The 20,677-nt window shown below is 38.4% G+C and overlaps 2 pseudogenes; one reads left to right on the top strand and one right to left on the bottom strand.

Moving 5' to 3' along the window:
- The window catches only part of LOC114077173, a 40,390-nt pseudogene extending 30,747 nt beyond the window's left edge, over positions 1-9,643 (top strand).
- A 5,794-nt stretch (positions 9,644-15,437) lies between these two features.
- Positions 15,438-16,050, bottom strand: LOC114077172 (annotated as a pseudogene).
- Positions 16,051-20,677: the final 4,627 nt, after the last annotated feature.

The following is a 20,677-nucleotide window of genomic DNA, read 5'->3' as shown; positions in this document are numbered from 1 at the left end:
ACCAGCTTCTTTTCCCTCTATCAGAAATCAAAATACTAGTAAGTATTTAGAATTTTTCAAAATAGCACTGAAATTTATAGAAAATCAAAAGTACAACACAGACTTAGTAGATGAAGTTTTCATAATCTTCAAATCAATTACATAGTCTAATTTATTCAAAGTAGAAAACTACAAGAGTTTTAAATCTAGAACAATCAGATATAATCAAAATCACAAGGGAGTATAAAACTACAAAAGTTTTTTAGTCTCCAAATAGAATTAAATATATTCTTTATCACATAGAAATGTTTATATTTTCAAATAGTCTTCCAACTATAACATTTTGACATACCACTTTATCAAACAAAATTGTGCATCTCTCATTTTGCAAGCTAAAGAATTTTAAAGGCAACACTATTTGCCAAGCAAAATTCATTCAACAACATATAATTTGCAGATCTTTTTTCAAAGATGCTCATCATAAAAAAATCATAATGTTAACTCTTAGAAACAACTTTCCTCCTTAGATAAATAATAAGAAGGTTACCTAGTGTAATCTTTAATCAAAATACCATAATTCTGTTATGTTACATTCTTACTTTGACCTTGCTAAACAAAGCAACAAACTATAGAGAAGTAATGCATTTATCTTCTACTTCCATGATCAGATTTTCATAATCAGTAGAATACAAAAAATATTATTAGTATATTAATTTTCTTAAGATTCACTACAAAAAAACACATTATTTGCCGCAGTTAAATAGCAGGGCCGGTTTCACCTCCGTAAATTACACCAAATTATGGGGGTTTATTCAACCCATACAATTTAAAATAGAATTGCCGGCATTTTTGAACCTCTATGTTTTATAATTATAAAAAAAGAATCGACATCATAAGTGTTAGGCTAACAAAGTATTCTTTTTTTTCTCCCATAAAATTAGGGTTCACAAGGGAATGGCTCTGGAAATCCTCTCGCTCCCAAAAGATTAGGGTTCGCGCATCCATTTGATGAAGCTTCAAAAGAACTTCACGGATGAGAAAAGGAGCTTCATTAGGTACTGATTCTTACAATTTTCCCTTGAAGTAGAATAATAATGGACATTTTTTATGAACTCTGAGTTGTCGCGATCAACTTTTGAATTGTAGAATTCAGAATGAACCACCAAACACATATGTTTCATAAGATCGGTATGCTGTCAGCATTACACCATCTATTTCCTAAATCGGCAGTCCAATCAAGTAAGATGGCGCTCATATTACCGATGAGTACTCTCTAAACTCAACAAATTTGCTCTCATTGGTGTCATCAATGAATCTCTCAAAAGTGAGAATATCTTCTTACGAATCGTACACTGTTTATTTTATATTTAGCTAAAGTTAATTGTTAGTTTGATTTATTTCTGAATTTTGATGTTTGAATTAGTATTGTTTATCGCGTATATTGATGAGGTTAATTTGTAGTTTATGCTAGAATCATTTGCAATTTTGAATTGTTAGAATTGAACCTAATTCCTAAGCTCTTCGGAAGTGTTAATTAGTGCAAGAACAACACTTAAAATTTTATGTTTTGTAAGTTATTGGATGATAATAGAGAAAAAAAATTGTGCCTAAAAGAGAGAAAGTCGTAATTCAGTCACACTTAACGACTCAATATTTCCAGTGAAACAGATGCAAAGTTTCACTCTTTCTAAGGTTTTTAACTAATTTTTGAATTTCCCCTAAATCTCAAATTTTAAAAGTTTCAATGTGGATAATTTGATTAAATAAGGTTTATATGGAGGAAAACTTGCTAGTAACTCATTTTCTGATTAGATAAATTAACTTCTTAATTGGTTTATTGTTTCCTCTTGTTGCAGGTCCATTTAGCACCTGGAAGTAACTTTATTTTTCAAAAGTACATAAAAAGATCCTTGGAGGATGATTTCAAGGTTATTGTGTTGGGTTATGGCCTTTTTCCCTTCCTATGTGGATAAATAAAAGCCCAATTTGGACCAACCCATTTTTGCCAATAGGCCCATTCTTATGAGGCAAATATAAGCCTATTTAGGTCTTATTTTCATATACACAGAGAGTTTTTTCCGCAGCCAAAAAGAGAGAAAGAGAGCAGTTTTCGCAGTCAAAATTCAGCCCTAATAGCCAACTTCAAATTGCGATTCCCGCTTCGTTTCTTGTCCGATTGAGCTGATTTTTTGACAGCATATTATCTTCATCTCAATCTTTGATTAGGAACTGACAGAGTAGGATTTGGTGGCCTGCAGCTTCAGTTTTTCTGTCGTGAACAGTAGCTGCGAAATTGGTGATTTTGCTCCTTTAATTCTCTAGATTTGGTGCAATCTTATTTTGTTGTTGCTCGTTGTTTGGCACTTGTTTTTGTGGCCAATTTTGTGGCCCGTGGTTTTTTACTCTTCACATCGAAGGGTTTTCCACGTAAATCTTAGTGTCTTGTGTGATTGGTTTACTATTGCCTTGTTATATTTGTTTGGTTGAATTACTTGTGCCTTACTATCATATTGCTTGTGGTTGTTTGTCTTCTCTTGGTTCAAATCGAAAAGGGAAAGTATAGACTTGGGTATTCTTCCGCTGTTATTCTGTCAGGCATTCTTTGTTAGTGCCTTGTCTTTCCCATCAAAGTGGTATCAGAGCATTGGTTATTGTTGATTATCGTTTTGAATGATGGAGGAAAATATTAGCAAAATGGTGTGTTTAAATGGTAGTAACTATCATATTTGGAAAGGCAAGATGAAAGATCTTCTATTTGTCAAGAAGATGCATTTACCTGTGTTTGCTTCTAATAAGCCTCAGTCTTTGAATGATGAAGAATGGGAATTTGAGCATCTGCAGGTTTGTGGCTATATTAGACAATGGGTTGAAGATAATGTTAGAAATCATATTGTGAATGAGACACATGCCAAAAGTTTGTGGGACAAGCTCGAGACACTTTATGCTTCGAAGACTGGCAACAACAAGTTGTTCCTATTGAAACAATTAATGAATATCAGGTATAAAGAGGGCACTCCTATTTCTGATCATATTAATGATTTTCAGGGTGTTCTTGACCAGCTGTCCGGAATGGGTGTAAAGTTTGATGATGAGATACAGGGACTTTGGCTTCTTAATACTCTGCCAGACTCTTGGGAAACTCTTCGAGTTTCTTTGACTAATTCTGCTCCCAGTGGTGTTGTAACCATGGAATATACTAAGAGTGGTGTCTTGAATGAAGAAATGAGAAGAAGATCTCAAGCCTCATCTTCTTCAGCTTCACACTCCGATGTTTTGGTTACTGAAGATAGGGGGAGAAACAAGTCCAGAGGTCAGAATGATAGAGGTAAAAGTAGAAGCAAGTCAAAGTCTAAATACAAGAATATTACATGTGACTATTGCCACAAGAATGGGCATATCATGAAATATTGTTACAAGCACAAGAGAGATATGAGACAACAAAAGAGAGAAGGCGATAATGAAAATCGTGTTGCTGTTGTTGCTAATGATGATCTTCTTGTTTCTTGTGATGCAAATGCCATTAATCTTGTTCGTGATGAGTCTAGCTGGTTTGTGGATTCTGGTGCTACTTCTCATGTCACGCCAAAGAAGGAATTATTTTCTTCTTATACTCCAGGTAATTTTGGAACGTTGAAAATGGGCAATAATCATGAAGTTGAAGTTATTGGCATTGGGACAGTTTGTTTGGAAAGTAACAATGGTTCCAAACTAGTTCTCAATAATGTCAAGCATGCTCCAGATGTTCGCTTGAATTTGATTTCTGTGGGATATCTTGATGATGAGGGTTATGTTAATACACTTGGTGTTGGCCAGTGGAAGCTTACTAGAGGTTTGATGGTTGTGGCCCGTGGTGACAAGTTGTCTAACTTGTATGTATTTCAGGGCTCCATGTCCAGAGACTCGGTAAATTTGGTGGAGAATGATACTTCATCAGAGTTATGGCATAGAAGGCTGAGTCATATGAGCGAGAAGGGGATTGATAGTTTGGCTAAGAAAAATTTGCTTTCTGGAGTGAAACAAGCAAAGTTGAAGAAATGTGTTCATTGCTTAGCCGGTAAACAGAAAAGAGTTTCTTTTCAGAGTCATCCGCCTTCAAGAAAGCTTGATTTGCTGGAGTTGGTACATTCTGATTTGTGTGGTCCTTTTAAGGTAAGATCTCATGGTGGTGCACTTTACTTTGTGACTTTTATTGATGATCATTCTCGCAAACTCTGGGTATTTCCTTTGAAGTCCAAGGATCAAGTACTTGATGTGTTCAAGAGTTTTCAGGCCTTGGTTGAAAGACAAACAGGGAAGACATTGAAATGCATCCGCTCAGATAATGGTGGTGAGTATATTGGTCCTTTTGATAGATATTGCAGAGAGCAGGGTATTAGGCATCAGAAAACTCCTCCAAAGACTCCTCAGTTAAATGGTTTAGCAGAGAGGATGAACAGAACTCTAGTTGAGAGGGTTAGATGTATGCTTTCAGATGCTAAGCTGTCAGATTCCTTTTGGGCAGAAGCACTTAATACTGCTGCTTATGTTATCAATTTATCTCCTGCTGTTGCTTTAGATGGTGATGTCCCTGACAGAGTTTGGACTGGTAAGGATGTTTCTTATGATCATCTTAGAGTCTTTGGGTGTAAAGCCTTTGTACATGTTCCTAAGGATGAAAGGTCAAAGTTGGATGTTAAAACTAGGCAGTGTATCTTCATTGGTTATGGTCAAGATGAATTTGGCTATCGTTTCTATGATCCTGTTGAGAAGAAACTTGTTAGAAGCCGTGATGTTGTGTTCTTTGAAGACCAAACAATTGAAGATTTTGACAAAGCTGACAAGGCTGATTTTCAGAGTAGTGAGAGCTTAGTTGATGTTGATCCAGTTCCTTTGACTATTGCACCGGAAGAAAATCTTCATAATGATGAAAATCAAGTTGATAATGAAGATGGTGATCATGTTCAGAATGACCGGCATGATGTTGTTGATGCTCCAGTGCAAGATGATGTGGTTGTCCAACAACCAATTATAGATGCTCCAGAGAGTTCTCTCAGACGATCTAGTAGAGAGAGAATTCCTTCATCTCGTTATTCTCCCAATGAGTATGTACTCTTGACTGACGGGGGAGAACCTGAGAGTCTTGATGAGGCCATGGAAAGTGAAGAAAAAGAAAGGTGGTTTGATGCTATGGAAGATGAGATTAAATCCTTGCATGATAATCATACCTTTGATTTGGTTAAGTTACCTAAAGACAGAAAAGCTTTGAAAAACAGGTGGGTTTTTCGGGTGAAACATGAAGATGGTAATCCAGTTCCACGGTACAAAGCTAGATTAGTTGTCAAGGGATTTAATCAGAAAAGGGGAGTTGATTTTGATGAGATATTCTCTCCAGTTGTGAAGATGTCATCCATTCGTGTGGTTCTAGGCTTGGCTGCAAGTCTAGATTTAGAGGTTGAGCAAATGGATGTTAAAACTGCTTTCCTCCATGGTGACTTAGATGAAGAAATTTATATGGAGCAACCGGAAGGTTTTGAAGTCAAGGGTAAAGAGAATTATGTTTGCAAATTGAAGAAGAGCTTGTATGGTTTGAAACAAGCTCCCAGGCAGTGGTACAGGAAGTTTGGTTCTTTTATGAGTCAGCAGGGCTTCAAGAAGACTTCTTCAGACCATTGTGTTTTTGTGCAAAAGTTCTCTGATGGTGACTTTATTATTGTGTTGCTTTATGTTGATGACATGCTTGTTGTTGGTCATAATACTTGCAGGATTCAGAAGTTGAAGCAAGAGTTGAGTAAGTCTTTTGCTATGAAAGACTTAGGACCAGCAAGGCAGATTCTTGGCATGCAGATTGTCCGTGATAGAAAGGCCAAGAAATTGGTATTATCACAAGAGAAGTACATTCAGAAAGTACTTCGCAGATTCAGCATGGACAAAGCTAAGGTTGTCAGTACACCTTTAGCTATGCACTTCAAATTGAGCACGAAACAGTGTCCTTCTAGTGATGATGAGAAGGAAGATATGAAGAAAGTTCCTTATGCTTCAGCTGTTGGTAGTTTGATGTATGCGATGGTTTGTACAAGACCGGATATTGCTCACGCTGTTGGAGTTGTTAGCCGTTTTCTTTCTAATCCGGGAAGAGAACATTGGAATGCTGTGAAGTGGGTTATGAGATATCTCTGTGGCACTTCTAGTCTGAGTTTGTGTTTTGGTACAGGGAAGCCTATTCTTTGTGGTTATACTGATTCAGACATGGCTGGTGATGTTGATACTCGCAAGTCTACTTCAGGGTACTTGGTTACTTTTGCAGGGGGAGCTGTGTCTTGGCAATCTAGGTTGCAAAAATGTGTTGCTCTATCTACTACAGAAGCTGAGCTTATTGCTGTCGTTGAAGCTTGTAAAGAATTGCTTTGGATGAAGAGATTCTTGGGGGAACTTGGTTGTGCTCAAGAGAGGTATGTGCTTTATTGTGACAGTCAAAGTGCTATACATCTTGGCAAGAATTCTACGTTCCATGGTCGGTCTAAACACATTGATGTGAGATACCATTGGATTCGAGATGTGTTGGATTCTAAGTTGCTTGAGCTTGAAAAGATTCATACAAATGACAATGGTTCCGATATGATGACTAAAGCTTTGCCAAGAGGGAAGTTTGAAGATTGTTGCATGGTCGCCGGGATGGCGGTCTCCTCCACATAGTCGTGAGGGGGAGAATTGTTGGGTTATGGGTCTTTTTCCCTTCCTATGTGGATAAATAAAAGCCCAATTTGGACCAACCCATTTTTGCCCATAGGCCCATTCTTATGAGGCAAATATAAGCCTATTTAGGTCTTATTTTCATATACACAGAGAGTTTTTTCAGCAGCCAAAAAGAGAGAAAGAGAGCAGTTTTCGCAGTCAAAATTCAGCCCTAACAGCCAACTTCAAATTGCGATTCCCGCTTCGTTTCTTGTCCGATTGAGCTGTTTTTTGGACAGCATATTATCTTCATCTCAATCTTTGATTAGGAACTGACAGAGTTTGATTTGGTGGCCTGCAGCTTTAGTTTTTCTGTCGTGAACAGTAGCTGCGAAATTGGTGATTTTGCTCCTTTAATTCTCTAGATTTGGTGCAATCTTATTTTGTTGTTGCTCGTTGTTTGGCACTTGTTTTTGTGGCAAATTTTGGAGAACAATATTGTAACTCTTGGTGATTATAGTGGAGCTTTTGGTCCCATGGTTTTTTACTCTTCACATCGAAGGGTTTTCCACGTAAATCTTGGTGTCTTGTGTGATTGGTTTACTATTGCCTTGTTATATTTGTTTGGTTGAATTACTTGTGCCTTACTATCATATTGCTTGTGGTTGTTTGTCTTCTCTTGGTTCAAATCGAAAAGGGAAAGTATAGACTTGGGTATTCTTCCGCTGTTATTCTGTCAGACATTCTTTGTTAGTGCCTTGTCTTTCCCAACATATTGTGGGTATCAAGTACGTGTCTTTCGACTAAAACTAAAACAAATTACTTAATTCTTCTCAGGTTTTGATCAAAACTAAAACAAATTACTTAATTCTTATCAGATTTTGATCATGTGCTACATTGTACTAGCTAGAGGTATCTAATTATTTATGGTCGTTGTTATACATTTGCAGTTCATTGCTATGATTTTCCGCAGTTATTTATCTTTTGTTGAATGTCCACCGTAATGTTAACGACCTTGATTGTTTCTTTTTCAAGTCATATTATCTCTAATTGTAAAAGAAAACTAGCTCTAACTACCAATACAAATAATGTCCTTTCAGGATGGCAAATTATATTTTGGCTATCCATACTGCCTATAGTTGTAAAAATTTCATTAACTTGTTTTCCATTTCATTCATTCCGTCAAAGTTTTGAAGAAAGAACTAACCACTGGATTGATTAGTTGCATAAAACTTCAAGTAGTTTATAGCTCAGGTGGCTCTTGAAATTCAAGAAAGACATGATGTAGTCCAAGGCATACCCCTTGTTCAAATTTCAGAAATTAGAAACATGCTAAACTTGTTGCTACATTAGATCATGTTGGTACGTCTCCATTTCACCTAACTTGATTACTTTTTTAACCACAACCACATCCCCCGACAAAGTAAAAATAGGAAAGAAAAGAGAAGCAATAGTTGGTGTAGTAATCACAGGTGCTGATATCATTGCATTGTTTAACAGTTATGGCAATAGTTGATGAAAAGATAGTTGAGTGATGTCAACATTTTGGTGTTGAAGTAATAATGACCTTTGAATCATGTAGAAATGGTAAACATAACATCTGTCGTTTTCTTAAGCCTAAATTTTGCTAATTCTGTGAATTTCAGTCTGTTAAATTGCTAATGCTCAGTTGTAAAATTGTAGGAACCGAGCGTTGAAATGAAGCTCTTCAAAAGCTTAGAAATAAATATGACATTGTCGTTAACATTCATGGAGATGAACCTCTTGTTGAACCTGAGATAATATATGGCATTGTCAAAAGCCCTGCAGGTAAATAATAGCGAATTAGATTTTCTTCCTGGATATATGCTCAATCGAAATAGGTACCTCATTAGGGAGTGAATTAGTCTTCAATCACTATTAAAGGTACTTTAACTATCATAGAATGATAGGTTTGTATTTTCATATACTAGCATTTTATATGGTAATCGCTTATCATATCATACTGTCTCAAACTTCACATTTTTAGATATGCATTTTTTGTATATTACTCTGTTAATGTTAATAAGTTGGTTAAATGTTTCTAGAGAGAGATAGGATCACACTAGTGTTGTGCTTGCTCAAAGTAATATAAAATGTAGATGCGGTCACTTAGCAGGAAAAAGTGAATAAACATATCAATGGCAGAACACAGTGTTCTTGACAACCTGAAGATATCAACATTTCAAACCCTGTATCAACTATTATCTTCATCATACATTGAGTAACATAGATTGATCGGGGAGATTAACGTTCAAATTGGACCTTAACAAAGTGTGTGGAGTTAAATCAATCTTGAATTTTAATGAGATTGTTTGAGCAAGAGTTATTTATTATATCCAAGTATAATTAATCCACAAAAAGAATAAGATGGAAGATATCATATGAAGGTCAATATAAAACTATATTGGTCTAGTTTAAATTAGTATTTGACTTGGTATAGTTTTCCATTTATGAAGTGTTGTTAATTTTCTAGAGGACTCCGTATTTATGTAGGCTACACCAGATGCGGTATTTAGCATTGTTGTGACGTCTTTGAAACCTTAGATGCATTTGTTCAAATCGTGTTAAATGTACGGTTGATAGTCGTGGTTATGCAATCTAATCCCTTCTAATAAGTTAGTTCTGATTTTCTTAAAAGTTTATTGCAGTGGTATTTCTTGTCTACCGTGTGATAAACCTGATCACTTTTGTGCAAACTTCAGTTCTGGCATGGTTAATCCTCAGTTTCCCTATTTGTTGCACCTTGGAATTCAGGTATTGGGTGATACGTCTATATTGAAGGTCCTTGACAATGGATACAAGATAAAGGTACTAAATATGCAAGCTTGACTTATCCATTTACTCGTTCCAATTGATTTATGAGTGTTTTTATAGTGTATGGATCTCATCCTATATGCAGGTGATAAAAGTGGACCATGAGACTCACAATGTTGACACCCCGAAAGATGTAGACAAGACAGAGCAGTTCATGCAGGAAAGAAACTTGACTTAGAGAGAATGATGTGTTTAGCAATTAGTTTCGATAATGTAACTGTATGATGGATCGAATCATAATGCTTAGAGAGAATGATTGTTTAGCAATTGATAGGAGTAGTAAGGATAACATTTGTGTACTCATGGTGGAGTTGAATACATTTGTATGACATAATTAAAGTTTTCACAACCAAATGATATGCAAGCAAGTTTATGTTAGCAATGTGAAGGTTCTCCTTAATTTTTCTTTATTCTTGGAAGCAATAGTAAATTTATGGTTTGTTAAACTATTATTGGCTTAATTAACTTAAGGCTTCAGTCAAAAGAATTGTTTCACTGAAGGCAAAATTATAGAAAGATAATTCACAAATTGTTGGATTCAACCCCCGCTATTTATGAATCTATGGGGGTTCAAACTACTACAAAATGAACCCTGCCCCTTGTTACAAGGGTTAGTGAAAACCCCCCAAAGATTAATTGTGACAGACCTAATAGCGGATGTTGTTGAAACCTCTGCTACAACAAATTGTGGGGGTTCCTAACCCCTGCAATATGTAAAATAAACCCCTGCTATGTAGGGTTTTTTGTAGTGATTGTTGTTCATTTTGTTTTCCTAAGATATATAGATCAAAACTTTGAAGAACTTGATAAGGCACAACAAAGTATACGAACATTTTCACAACAAGAAAATCAAAACTAGTAGAGATACTAGAATCAGAAATAGATTAGAAAAATATACGAAATATTTTTCATAAAGAAGAATTATTGTCAATCCATGTTTAAAAAAGCTTATTGATTCCACCAAATTTTGCAGAAACACAAAGTTACCAAAGTTTAATTAACCAGTAAAGAACAGAAAAATAAAAATTAATTCACGAATTTAAAATTTGTAACACATTCCAAAATCTGGAAAAACAGAAAGAAGATCAAGCCCACTGAATGCATAGTGTCCCCTTAAGGAAACTATTTCCCTCTAGTATCTGAGATTTGATTTGGAATATGTCCTCCAAGGATACAATTATCTCAATCTCCAGTGTATTGATACCCAAAATGTTGGTGTCAGCGAGCCACTCAACGGCAGTAAATTACACTTAGAATACTAAATTTAGTAGTAGTAGAAGAAGTCCAGAAATTCTATCTTCAAAATGAGAGGAAATCCCTCAATTTATCGAAAACAAAGAGTAGTGCAAAAAGGTTCTTATTGTGTCTAACTGAAAAGGTCACAACTTTGAAAAAGTAACAATCTTTCATAAAGGTTGTCACCTTTCATAAAAATCACAACTTTTCATAAAATTACGTTTCATAAAAGTCGCAACTTTTCATAAAAGTCGCAACCTTTCATAAAAGTCTCAACTCTTCATTTTCCATTCACACCTTTTAAAACCCAACAGATAGCCACGAATTTATGGTTATCGCTAGATATTTATCGCTAAACGCTATTTTTTTGTAGTAAAAATGGCGTATCAGGTGGCAACAATGTGTCTTCAAGGAGATGTTGTATTTTTTAATATTTTTTTTGCAAAGTGAATCAGTAGCAGCACTACTTACTGAGGTTGTTATGGAACAGAATAGTCATGATAACATCTGCGTTATGGTAGTTGATTTGATGAGAAATCAGGAAGGAAGAGAAAAACCATAGTACAAACATATCAACATATATGTGTATACTATGGACTTTCTCCTCCTTCCCTATTTCTCATCAAATCAACTACAATAATGTTGATGTTGTCATGATTATTCTATTCCATAGAAATTCGAGTACGTTGCGTTGTTGCTGATTCACTTTGTGAAATATATATTGCATCTTCATGAATACACACTCTAGCAACCCGACACTCCAGATTTTTCCTTATTCTCCTCCTAATTTAATATGAATTCCATAAATAAATTAAACTCTCTATAAATAATTTTTCTTTCTGTTAGACCACTCAGTATTCTTTCTGTAAGTTTTTCAATCAAAATGATTTTTTCCCTCAATACATAAATTTTGTAGAAGAAATTATAATGCAACATCCTTTCAAAAATTCTTTATATTTTGAAGAAATTTGATTATCATGTGATTTACATCAGTATCTTCAGAAATATCATGAGAAATCATCTTTTTCTCTTTTCATAAATAAATAACATTCCATCATCTGAAGAAGAACAGACAAAGTAAAAGAGTTGCGACGTTTTAGTTCTTTCTAAGATCTCTTCTCCTCATCTCTAAATTTTCTTTCAGTGTGTTGTATCAATTTTGTTGTTTTTTTCTGTTGCTTGTTATCTTTCTCTTCTTTATGATTGTTGTTGTTTTAGTCATTTTGAATTTTCCTCTTAATCGTACATGCATGTATGTTCGATGAAACTTGTTTGATGTTCCTGTAAAATTTAAAAAGTAAAGAAGAGAAGGAAAATAAGTAAAATAAAAATGATGCATAGCACTCTGAACTTTTACAATACAAAAAGCGCTATATATAGCCTAGAATGGGGTCGAGAAGATAGAAAAGTGGGAGAAAACTTTCAGATTCATAATTAACTGCCTACTCTTTCCTACCAACATTTTCACATTTTTATAGAACTTTCGCAACTAATCATCGCTTTGCACATATGACTTTCTTCCTGCCCAAAAGTAATTTTCCAACCTTTTAGGTGGAATTACACTTCTAGAACTCCGACGTCGCTTGTTGATATGCTCCCATTATACTTCCCTAAAGAAGTATAAGTGGTCGTATCAAGTAAAGAACCCAATTGTTAGGTTGGGGTCGATCCCACGAGGAAAATGGTTTAGACTTAACTTTAGTCTACGATTACGTCTATTTACTCAAGTCCTTTTCGGAAATAGTTAATTAAACCGGGGGGGTTGTGAAACAAAAATGTTCAATTATTTCTAAGTAAAACAAGTAGCAGATTAAAACTTTGGTGTTTATCAAGTGATGAGAATAACTAGGGTTCAAGTGTTCCCCATAGGTTCATAACGTGGTAATCCTAGCTATAACAATTCTTTCCTAGTTTCTTGCATGCGAAGTGGTAAGTTATTTATCTCTAATTCCTTGGTCCGACAACTAGAGAATTTCACTCCGTACCTTGGTCCAGCTACGTGTGTTTAAATTACTAACCCTTACCTTTTACCTCATATTAAGCATCCTATTCGATGTATGACTTAGTTACTACTTCGCACCAATCAAAACTATCCTATTAGATAGTGTATACTAAATCTATGTTGATAATTCTTTTCCTATCAACTACCTCCTTGGTCCAGCAAGTAGAAATATTGCAAGTTCTAACGCGTGCACTCGTTAAAAAGAATTCTAAACGAAAGAATTATCAATACATGCAAGAACCTATTCTAGAATTTTTATTTAGCTAGTTTTACCTTGTTGATCACCCATGGTTCCCACAACCCTAGTTGTGGATTTAGTTACCCATGCTTAGAAATACACACTTCATGGTTGTTAAACAAGAATTCAGTACTTACTTTGACAAGTTTGAAGAAAATCCAGAAATAACACTTGAATTAACGAAAATATCTTGAGAATCGATTCTAGAAACTTGAAGTAACTTCTAAAATCCAAAGTTCAACTTCCAATAACAAGAGTATGAAAAATAACAAAAAGTCTAACCCCAAAAACGAGGTTTTTTAACACTATTTATAATAATAAACTCCTAAATTAAAAGGAGTTCTAAATGAGGAAAGTTTGTCTAGAAATGCATCTTCAATCGACGACAGCACTGACGGTCCGTCGATGGAACGACGGACCATCGACTACCTCCGTCGATCCATACTTAGCATCTTCTTCAGCCTTCATCCTTGTATCTTTTCTGATATAATCGATGGACCAACAGCACGGTCCTTCGATACACATACGGTCCGTCGATGCCCCCGTCGTTCCACACTTAGTTTTTCTTCAACTTCGGGTACTGGGACTAATCTCTGATTTGATCAACGGTTTGCCAGGACGGTCCGTCAGTTATCCTAAGGTATCCCCACACTTTGTAAGAACTTCCCGAGTTGCTTCAAAATGCTTGGACCTCCAATCAACAACCACCACATACGGACGGTCAATGGAACGACGGGCCGTCGATGGCTTCGTGGGTCACCTCTTCTGCACAATCTTCTGCATTTCTGTTTTCGACGACTTTCCTGCAAAACACATATAAAAACTATTAAATTACTACAAAAAGTCCCTAGACACACACTAAACTTATGAAAAAAGCATTGGAAGTATTGTGAAACTACGGTACATCAACACCCTCAACTTAAATTCGTTGTTTATCCTCAAGCGACGCACTATGACTCACCACAACACCTTTGTACAAAAGTATCCTCATTTAAGCTTTCGCAATCATATGGCTATCAATGACTATTATTTTCATTGCTTTAATGCATGATATCACTCTTAGTCTCACTCATTTGGATCAGACAATGACACAAACTCACCACGCCGACACCTCTACTCTTTGATCTCTCATAAAGGCACTAACTCTCCAATATTGCAACTAGTGTTCTCACTTCAAAACATATCCTCCTTTTTCACACGGTGGTTTCAAATTTGAGTATGAGGATCATTATTCAACACTCACTCTCAGAACAACTTCACACCTAATTGATATTTGTCGCCATAGGCTTGCCCTTATTTTCACTACTTTAAGTTCACCATATTAGACTCTTAGGATCACGATAGGACTTTCTTGGCTTGTAACGTAGGCTCAAGGTCAGGTATGGTACATATGGATGCATTTTAGTGACTTGTTTCCTTCCATGAAATTACGGCTAAGTGTCATACCTCTTTCATTGTCTATTATACCCTATTCTTCCTTTTCTTGTATTATTTGCCTTGTTTTCTCCTTTCTTTCTCCTCTTGTGCAAATGACTTCTCTTTTTTTTTTAAATTCTCCACTTGTTTTCAACTTTGATTGAGTCACTTCTCTTCTTCACTATTTTTATTCTTTTTTCCTTTCACATTAATTCTTTCAACCCCACTTTTTGGAACATTACTCATAATATCCACCCTCAACTCTTCGCTTTGCCATGAGTCGAGGTACACAATACCTAAGGTTGGTTCAGGGACAAGACGAGATTAGTTTCTGCATTAGCCACCCTCAACTTATGTATTTGGCCTAAGTTGAGTTGCACATGTCCAAGGAGAGACCAGGACCAACACATTATACCCAGAAAAGACGAGTTGGGGTAAAAAAGAAAAGTCCATTGTAAGCTCAAATCAATTGGATCAAAAAGGGATTAATTTCATTTGGTTTTCTTTTATTTAGGCTAATGATTGACTAATTGAACAAGGGCCTGTGATACTTTCCTAATTGTCTAACACAGATTACTTTTTGCAGGACTAACCGGGCAAGTTCTAGCTAGGTATCAACAGTGGACTATTCAACTTTCCTCACACTCTCTTAGCACCTCATTACCCTACCAGATTATCGGACACCTAGTTCGAGTGTTAGATTGAGAGTCATACAATGGTGTATCTCTATGTCATGCTTAGAGCCAAGACATTCAACATTCACTATGCCTAATCATGCCAGAATTCTATTTAGAACGGGATATCATTGTATTTAGCCATCATGCTTCAGATTTCACATTCATACTTTGTACAAGATACTTACATGCCGGTTCAACAGTAAAATAACCATTCTCTTGGGGCAAAAGAACACAGGCAAGAACACCCCAAGAAAGGATCGTGAGTTGGGCTACTCAACTTCACCCTAGCACTCGCTTTCCATTTACCCCACCCCCAAGAAGAAAGCATGCAATTCTCCCCAATGCATAATAATATAAGACAAGGTGGTAGGTGATGCAAACCTGAGGCGCATAGCACCGACGATCAACAAGTTAACAGGTCTGATTTCTCGGAACCCGCTCTATCAGTAGTAGGGACACCATCGGAAGTGTCCGCAACAATGTCAGCATCCTCAGTGGTGCTCCTCTCAACATCATCAAGCCAAGAGCTAGACGCCCCAGCAGTTAACTCACACGCCTTCATCTGCCGGGCCTCCTCATCTGCCAAAAAACCTCTCCTCGCGGCCTTCAACTCAGTGTGCTCCTTCTTCCTAGCCCGAGCCTCCTCACTCTCTATGGACCGGTGCCTCTTGACACGCTCATGTGGAGGGGGGAGGTGGTGCAGGAGAGGTAGTGAACAGTGCTGCAAGAACCGTATCCTCAGCAGGCTCCGCAGGTATGGCCTCACACTCGGGCACCCGCACATCCAAAATGGCATCCACATCAGCCCTCAAACTAGCCACAGCAGCTTGGAGAGTCGTCAAATCAATAGTGGGGGCTGGCTGTGCGAGGACTCTCAACTAAAATTCATCGAGGCGCTGGTGGACTGCCAGGATCTGCCGCTCAGTCTGCTGGGCAATCTTCTTCTCAATCCGATCTTCAGCCTTGACAATGGACTTCTGCATCCAAGGCTGGATATGATGCAGCAATCTGGCCATCTGGGCATCTAGATTCTGGACCCTAGCAATCGGGACTAGTGCTGCTGATGGTGTAGATCGGGAGGAACTTGGTGCTCCACTAGTGACCGGGGCAGACTCAACTGGGGTGGTGTCGGTAGGCTCTGAAGCAGGATGATCAGCACCTTGGGCTTACTCTACCTTATTCGCAAAGTTCTCACCCAACATCTTCACCTCCACTCGGGGCCCCTTATTTGGTGCCACCTCATTGGCCTCATCCCTGATGAGACCGATGTCCACTGTCCTAGTAGGAGTTCAGAAAACATCAATGTGCCAGATGGGCACTCCAGTGGCCCTGCACAACTCAAAAATCATATAGGGAAAGGGGTAAGTGGTCGAGGCCTTAAAAGCCCTCTCATAGATGACTGCCAACAACAGCCTCGGAAAATCAACCTCAAACCCTGCGACCATAGCAGCAACCAAAACCATTCTATCCCACGTAAAAATGTTGTCAGAAGCTGTGGGGGATAGGCGGTGGCGGGCCAAGACCCAGATTAACTTGGCAGCAAATGTGAGATTGGCCTTCTTGATAAGGCCTCTTGGCTCCAGCACCCACTTTGTACCCTCATAATCTATGGAAATGTGCTGGGCGATCCACCTCTTGGTGGTCACTCTCAAATCCTTGTCTCGCTGAAAATGGCCCTCTTTAATTAGTTTCCACCTATAGTCAAACTCGGGGGTGAGGGGGACCCTGGTGGCATCAGTATGAGCATCGTATAAGAAACGACGAATGGTGGTTTAAGATATGTCCATTCCGCGGCCACGGACTCGAACATAGGTAAGTGGAGCTTGTTTGCGGGATTAGACTGCCTATCCAAGGAAGCCCTAAGAGTCGCTACGTAAGAAGCATAGAAATCTCACACCAACTCCTCACTATAGCGTCCCACGCTCCGAGCCATCCACTCTAGCTGATGGGGGAGTGAAGAGATCATGTTGGCGTCCCTGTATATCTGGTGCTTCCCCTTTACGCAACACCGGTTAGGATGATCAACAACTGGTGAAGGATCCTCATGTGGGGGTGACGGAGCGCACTACGAACTCTGGGCCTCATCAGGCGAGGCAGGGTGGGCAGGTGCATCTGGAATAGTGGCACCCTCTGAACCAGAACTGGAGGCAGTGGCATCATTTGACCGTGTAGAGTGGGCCGATTTAGCATCGGAAGCCTCCTCAGAGCCAGACGCTCCTTCAGAACCCGAGGCAAACCTAGAGGGTGTATCAGTCAGTGTACGTTCCTCATCAGACTAGGAGGCAGTGACTACGCCGGATGACACCTTCTTGGGCGTGCCTCGAGTGGTCCCAACAGCACGTGTCGGTGTCTGGGTGCCTAGTGGCACATATTCGGGATCACGCTTATCGTCCGACAAGCCAATCACCATCTAGCGTGAAGGTGCCACGAATTTGTACCGTACTCTGGAGTAGACTAAATCCGTCTTATTGATACTTCTAAGGAAGAGTTATTAGATTCATTCTAGTGATCCTATACACACAAGAGAAACAAAAACCAAATTTGGAACTAAAGGCACAGGGAAGTGCAGAACTGCTGAACAGGAAGACAGGCACTATCGATGGTCCGTCGATGAAACGACGGTCAGTCGATAGGGTCCGTCGGTGGACACTTAGCAAAATTCTGAAGTTAAAGGTCCACAGTGCTTGCAGTTAAAAACGACGGACGTGTAGAATGGTCTATCGATGAATTTACGGACCGTAGTCCACTTCCGTCATTGGACACTTAGAAAAATTTAGAATGTAGCAGAATACATGGTTTCAGTTAGGAACAAATGTAGGATGCAGCTATCGACGGACCCCATCGACGGTCCGTCGATTGACCGGCGTTCCATACACGAGGTCTCGTACTATCGGTCAAAGACAAATTTTGTTATGCCATTTTTGGCACCCCACAAAGGACAATTTCAAGCATATCAAGACACATCATGTTCATATAGAAATCAACATACAATTTCGTTATTCCTAGGGCTTCGATAATTCCAATTTCAATCCTAGATTCTAAGAGACAATCAAGCCCTAAGTCGAAAAACCAAAAAAACACATAACACAGTTTATTTAGACACTAGCACCCCAACCCATTCACTTTCCATCATTCTAAGGGACAAGGGACCCAATTTTTAACAAGTTAATTATGCAATTTTGTCTCGAAGTCAAGACCCACAGACTGTTTCATCATTTTAGCATGCAAATGAATGAGAATTCATTGAGCGGATGAGATGGCATACCTGTACGCTGTAGTGGAGTGAATGTGAGGATGAACTTTGCAATAACAATACCGATCCCGCCTTTGAACACCAATCGGAAAAATTAAAGAAAAGGATGGAAATTTGGGAGAGAAGTGTTTGGGAAACTAAGGGATTTTTGGAGAAGATGGGAAATCAGAACGGAATTATGGAGGATTTTATGTGGGAGTGAGTGGGGGAGTAAGAGAATAAGGGGAGGGAAACTGTTGGGGAGAATTTAAAAAGTTGGGTGTAACTGAAAGGGTGTTATATTAATATATAGACGATCGGGTCGGGTCGCGTCATGGGTTCTGTGGAACTAATGATTCCCCGTCGACGGTCCGTCGACTGTGCCCTAAATTAGACAAAATCAAAAATCTTACCTGGGATCCACGGACGCCATCGACGGTCCATCGATTGGTCCGTAGATCAGTGCACCAGACCAAATTCTGCAGATTTCCTTAGGTTTGGTCCCTGCACATTGAGCACCCAATAAGCCATTCTTTTTGTATTTTCTGAAAACTTTTTATACACGGACCCTAGACTAATCTCTAGCCAACACCCTAAAAGAAATAAAAGAAAATCCACACATGACATTAAATGAAACCGAAATAATGCGACGATTCCTATAAAGACAAGAAAAAAACAAATATTGGTTAGAGGATACATATTAGGTTGCCTCTCAATCAACGCTTGATTTAACGTCGCGGCACAACGCAAGACTCTTGATTACTCAGACTTCATCAATATGGTATGCCTCAACCACTTCATTCGCATTTTTTGCATGCCCGAGGTAGATTTTGATTCTTTGCCCATTTACGTTGAACCTTGCACCTCTTTGTTCTCCAACTCAACCGCACCATGAGGGAATACTTGAGTGATCAAGAATGGACAAGTCCATTTGGACTTGAATTTGCCCGGAAACAAGCGCAACCTAGAGTAGAACAGAAGCACCAAATCCCCAACCCAAATTTGCGCCTTTCAATCATTTGGTCATGGTACTTCTTCATGTTTTCTTTGTAGAGGGCTGAACTTTCATATGCCTTCAAGCGGAACTCATCAAGCTCATTTAAACCATTTCATCTCTGTTCTACTGCTTCATTCCAATCCATCTTCAGTTTCTTCATTGCCCACATGGCCTTATGCTCTAACTCAATCGGCAAGTGACAAGCCTTCCCATATACAAGTTGGTATGGAGACATACCTATGGGAGTCTTGCATGCTGTCCTGTAGGCCCAAAGAGCATCATCAAGCCTCCTTGACCAATCCGTTCTACTAGCATTCATCGTTTTCGCCAGAATTTTCTTGATTTCTCTGTTTGATACCTCAACTTGCCCACTAGTCTGAGGATGGTAAGGAGTGGCTACATTATGGCGAACCCCATATTTCTCCAACAACCCTTTGAACAACTTGTTGCAAAAGTGGGATCCCCATCACTAATAATGGCTCTAAGGGTGCCAAATCCGAAAAATATGTTCTCTTTCAGGAACGCGATGACACTCTTCCCTTCATTGTTTGCAAGTTCTATGACTTCCACCCATTTTTACACATAATCAACTGCCACAAGAATGTACTTCACCCCATGAGAACTCACAAAAGGGACCATAAAGTCAATGCCCCCACACATCAAACAACTCAATTACAAGAATATGATTTAAAGGGAGCTTTTGCCTTCTAGAAATACCTCCATCTCTTTGGCACCTATCACATGCCTTGGCGAACTCATGAGCATCTTGGTGGATGTTTGGCCAATAGTAGCCACATTGCAAGATTTTATGGGCAGTCCGGATACCACTATGATGCCCACCCACAGGCGAGGAGTGGCATGCCTCCAAAACAATTAACATCTCAACTTCCGGCACACAACGGCGAATAAGACCATTAGCACAACTCCTATATAAATATGGATCATCCCAAAAGAACTATTTCACATCATGCATGAACTTTTTCCTTTGATGAAAGGACAAGTCTGATGGTACTATATCACTAGCCAAATAATTCGCAAAATCAGCGAACCATGGAATCATGTCACGAAAAGCGGCCAAAACATGATCATCAGGGAAAGTATCATCAATTTCAGAATTTTCACCAACTCTCGCATAGCTTCATCTTCTGATCGGGACAAGTGATCGGCAACTTGATTTTCGGTCCCTTTTTTGTATTTCACTTCAAAGTCAAATTCTTGCAACATTAATATCCATCTAATCAACCTTGGCTTTGAATCCTTTTTTGCCATGAGATATCTCAAAGCAGAATGATCATTATGCACTATGACTCTCGTGCCAAACAAATAGGAACGAAATTTATCGAAAGCAAAAAACCACCGCAAGGAGCTCTTGCTCAATCACAATATAGTTCTTTTGAGATTCATTAAGGGAACT

The sequence above is a fragment of the Solanum pennellii genome, chromosome 5 (genome assembly GCF_001406875.1).
Source record: "Solanum pennellii chromosome 5, SPENNV200".
Classification (NCBI taxonomy): Eukaryota; Viridiplantae; Streptophyta; class Magnoliopsida; order Solanales; family Solanaceae; genus Solanum; species Solanum pennellii.
The sequence above is the reverse complement of the archived record's forward strand: the minus strand, read 5'-3'. Positions and strand labels throughout refer to the sequence as shown.